The sequence below is a fragment of the Gobio gobio genome, assembly GCF_949357685.1.
Source record: "Gobio gobio genome assembly, chromosome: 9".
NCBI classification, from domain to species: Eukaryota; Metazoa; Chordata; class Actinopteri; order Cypriniformes; family Gobionidae; genus Gobio; species Gobio gobio.
In genome coordinates this window covers 15,429,548-15,434,817 of record NC_137115.1, presented here as the reverse complement: position 1 = coordinate 15,434,817, position 5,270 = coordinate 15,429,548, and positions in this window count along the sequence as shown.

Sequence of the window (5,270 nt, the reverse complement as noted above, 5' to 3'; positions counted from 1 at the left end):
TTCAAAGAATGGATGGTCAGTTCTGGAAATGGAAAGGTGGAGAATTTCCCTCAGCACTTGGGGAATTTGAGAAGTGTAAGATAGTTCTCGCTTATTATAAAGATTTCAGTTAAAGGAAAGACATGGGCGTACATCATTTTGGCATTGGCTGAAACAATCTGATGATTTTTTTGACAGAAAAGATGACCATTTTAACAGAACAAGACATACAGGACACAGAATATTCATTGAGGATAATTCATAACCTCCCATTATACTCGCTTTTCTACATTTAGGCCTAAACCTTCTTTCATCTTTCTGTCAATCACCTCTTGGTACTTTTAGTAGTTTGTGTAAACCCTAACGCTCAAAATTATTAATTGGTTTGAGCAGAGCCAACTCAATTTAAACAAATTAACTTTTATGAGTATTTAGAACTTTCTTTTTCTTTTGAGTTCTCAAAACTGAAACATTTTAAGTAATCTGAATTAAACTTGTTTCTTTTAATTTAGACTACCTTAAATTTACCTGAAACTTGGCTGGGATGTCTATTTCCCAGCATGTTTTGCCATGACACTCAAAAGGGACAGTAAATGCCAAAATTAAGTGTTAAGTGTTATTTTAAGTGTTTTTCTTTTTGTGCAAGATTAACGTTAAGTTGGAGATTTAGTAGTGTAGGCATAGTTCACCCAAAAATGAAAATTCTGTCATTAATTACTCACCCTCATGTCGTTTCAAACACAAATTAAGATATTTTTGAAGAACAAAACTGTTGAACTATTGTTGGGTAATTAGTAATTGAGTAATTAATGACAGCATTTTCTTTTTTGGGTGAACTAACCCTTTAATGTTTTGTTATGCTAGTTTAGAAGAGTTTCTGTTATGTTTTTTTTTTTTTTACCATCACGGTGACGAGTGGAGCATGAGCTTAGTTTGAGAACAGATACATGTTAATGTGTTACAGTAGTATATTGCTGTTCTCATTTGGCAAGTGCTATGCTAATGCTACCAAAGCATTGTGTAACCAATTAGAAAGGTGGCATTTATTGAATTAGCTAGTTAATGCTAGTCCACTAAAAAAAAAAAATTAAATTGCATGATATTTTTAAGTTAAATGTATGAAATAGCTTACTCAAATATTTCAAGTTCAGAGCAATTAAAATGTATGATTACACAAATAAATATCTGCAAGTTCTGCTTACTTAAAGTTTACATTTCTTAACTTAAAAAAAGTGTTTTGACAACACATTCAGGTTTACAGTGTAACTTGAGTTGGTTATATGGCTCTTTGGGGAATTCAAAGTTATTGATGTTCATAAGGTACGGTTTCTAGGTTATTTAAAGCACCTATGTTCTTAAAATAGAAAGTTCTTAAAAAGTTCTGTAGAACTTTAAAAAAATCCTCTATGGACTCAGGCTATAAAACCGGACAAACCTGTTGTACACCTTCTTACACATGCCTACTGCCATCTGATTGGTAGTTTCTACTTTTTTTTAGCAAATAAAAGGTATTTTATTATAATTTGTGCCCCCTTAGGTCATGGTATTCATGTTTTTTCTTGTCGTTGTTGTTTTGGCTTATTTTTATAAAGTAAAAGTAAGAATAATTTTTTTCTTGTTAGTAGTATTTCAATATGGTCTTAGTTTTTGATACCTGGAGGCACAAAAAGAGAGGCTAATGGAAGGAAATCACCCAGAATCCCTCTCAGATTTGAAGGAAAATCAGAGACTGAAGCGCTGCACAGACAGACAGAGGATGATGACAATAGCTGACAAATCAGCGAGTCAGTGATGTTGTGTCTCAGTGGAGCTCAGAGAAACCGAATATCAGGACACCAGACGCAGTGTCCGCGTGTGCAAAAGTCATGGAGCTCGTGAATCAGAGGCAGAAACTGCTAGAGGCATAAACTCAAGTGAAGGGTTGTCAAAGAATCAAACATAAGGGTCAGTGGCTTTGAAAGAAACTTTCTTTGCTGTTCAGGCATTGGAAGTGTCTCAGCAAACTTAAACGTTTTTTGGTGGCCTTTTAATGATAATTTTTCCCATTTTCTGCCTTCTCTCTGACCCGTTGCAGTTAAATAGGCTGTTGGGCCTTTAAGAGTCCTCTGTAAACATACTCGTCACATGTGAAATGAGTAACAGTGCTTTGCTGCATCTATTTCTGAGCTGTGGGTTGCTGTCGTGCAAATATAGTTTTTAAGTCCTACATCCTTCAGCCTCTTTGAAAAGTATGGATTGCATTGTGACGGATTCATAAACAGTCCTTCATTCTTTTGTTTCCAACATTGTAATTCTCCTTTTCTTCTGTACAAAAAGGGCTTTATATGGCTGAATGAGTTTGCTGAAGGTGTAGTGACTTCGTAATAATGGAAATCACAGGCTTATTTCTTGAGATGACAGAAACAAAATTAAATGTAAAATGTAAAATGTAAAAATAATAATAATAATAATAATAATAATAATAATAATAATAATAATAATAATAATAATAATAATAATAATAATAATAATAATTAGTAACAATTATTAACAGGGAACTTCATGTGGTGATTGAAATTGTATTGCAACCATTGAGCAGTCCATGGTCAAAATGTTTTAAGTTAAAAAAAATAGTAATAATAATTCTGTAATTGTTTTACATGGGGACATTAGCAGTGATTAATGTTTTAGAAATGTCTGATTTAGAAATGTCAGTGTTTTTCTGCCCACTTTTTTTCTGTAAATACTTAAAAAGTGTGGCAATCCCTGTCCAAAGTTTTAGATTTTTTAAAATACTGATTATGGCACTGCACGATTAGTGCTTTTGTATATATAAATATTATAAATTATATTTTACTATTAGGGCCATATGATCACCATACTTTCTGCAATTCTGGACATGGCAATGTGGCTCATTATGATTTATCCAGGTTCATAAGAACTCATAAGTACAAAACTCACTTGTCTCTTGTGAATAAATTGTCCTTTGAATCCATAAGTATGAACACAATGGAGCCATGCACTTTTTCTTTTACAGACGCCACCTTTAAAAACAATTACCATTTGTGTAGTGCTTTAAAATAGGTTTCACAAAAACAGTGTCTAATTTGCTCCATCATTTTCACCGATGTTGTGTGGAAAATAATCACAGATGGGTTGGAATCAAATGGGATTAAAATAATAAATGTGTTTGCTCTCCTCTGGTAAAACTAGTCCCATCTGAATAAGGCTTAACAACAATCTCCAGAAAATTCATAAGAACAAACAAACAGATCTCACTCTTTCTCTTCCATTACTCCTTGAGTATAAGACTCCACTCTTGTTTCTCTATGGGACAGCTGAATTGGTCTTTAGGGTGTGTGTGTGTGTTTGTGATCTTTTCCATGTGTTTTTATATGCATGTTCTCCATGAGGCCTGTTGGAATAATGAGTGTGTGTTTAAGTGTTCTGTTGTGTTTCTGCTGAGTGTTCTGAGTCGAGTCTACTGGGATAAAGTGTGTGTGTGTGCATGTGTGTGTGTGTGTGTGTGTGTGTGTGATCAGGTGTTCTGTACACAGGGGCCGCCTCCGTACCCTGAGACATTCTTCCCACGCTCTGAGAAACCCACTTGAGAAATACACCAATCTTATAACAAAAGAAACCCATGCACACTTGCACGTGCACACAATGCAGCGTTCTGTGATGTTTGAAGTAGTTCTTTAAAGTCAACATAAATGGCTGGCAGAACCCATTGTAGGCTACATCAGTAACGTGACGTAAAACAGCACTTTTAATAAGAAAATAGATGGGATTATTTCCATCGTGAACTGACTGGCTAGTAAAAAGGGGAGGGCTGGACAATAAAAGGACTTGGCGATGTCAGACATAAACGAAAGTTGTTTCAATGGCAGAGAAATGGTTACATTCTTATAACATTACATTCATTTGACTTTTGACCTGTAGTAACCCTGTAAAGCCTGACATAGTCAGAATTTTTTTTTCTTTTATTTAAATGGAACAGTTTATTAAAACTTTAGATACTTTGTTTTTTTAAAGTTTCCGTTTCATTCTCAAAGACTTTGTATTTCTTTCTTTCCTGTGTTTTCTCGGCTTCTAGAAGGTTCTCATTTGTTGTCTCATTGTTTGATTGATTTCTTTGATTAGCCCTTTTGTTATATATATCCCTCAGTTCGAGTTGTTCTTGAGTTTATTTTTATTTTTAGTTGGTTGTTATTCTCCTGTGTTCCAGTTTTTCTCCTGTGCTCCTGCATGTTTGTTGTTATGGTTTATTGTTAAAGGGTAACTTCAGTGATTTAGCATTAAGCTTTTTATCAGTAGAAACCCGGTAGTATATTGGAATTATGGTACTTTCCCCCCTCATGTCCCCCTGAGACGAGAGACTTATGCATTTTATTTCTGGAAAAAAATCCTCCGATGACGCAAATATCATCATTTTGCGTCATCGGAGGATTTTTGGCCAGAGGCTAGAGACTACAGGAGCTAGTTCCGCATGCTTTCAACCTGCTCACAGGGATGGGATCTCACTCACAGAATGCAAATGCGCACGGCCGCTGCCGTTTGGCTCGGGCATTCATAACGGAGCGGTACGGAGCAAAGTGAGTGTTTCAACTTTTCAATGAATTCCTATGAAAGTTTAAATATTCAAATACTTCCAATATTACCAACAGTATAAAAGATAGGGGAGAGCGCGGCACAAACTAGCGCAGGGTCAGTTGTAGCACACATGGTTTAACACTTTCCACACATGCCAGGATAACGAAACTTGGCGTATTTACTAGTTTCCATATCAACATTATTTAGAGTAAAAATTGCATCAAAATTTACAAATCTTTGGAAGATATCACTGAATTTATTTAACCATAGCAAAAGTACATTTCTTAAGTTAATTTTTCACCTCTGTTTTTTGTGTTACTTTAAAATAATACAAATCTGATATTATTGTAATCTTATATCTGTTAAATAACAGTTGAGATCGTTCTTTAATGCTGATCTAACCAGCAGAAGACACGAGTCGAGTTTAAATCCCAGTTGTGCAGGTGGGGCATGTTGTCACACTGTGTTACAATGAGCCCCTATTAGAAATATGCTATTATATTCTATACTTTTATGAATTCTGTTGAGAAACCATGAGAAAAATGCGAATAGAGACTGTGAGTCAATGTTCAGAAATGCATAATTATTACTATTTTTTTTACTCCTTGGATGTAACACTGTATAACTGTGTTTTGAGGTGTGTTTGTTGTCAAACTCTAAAATTAGTTTATTTTTAATGAATAAAAAATTCCATTATTTTTATTCGAAAAAGTTAATAA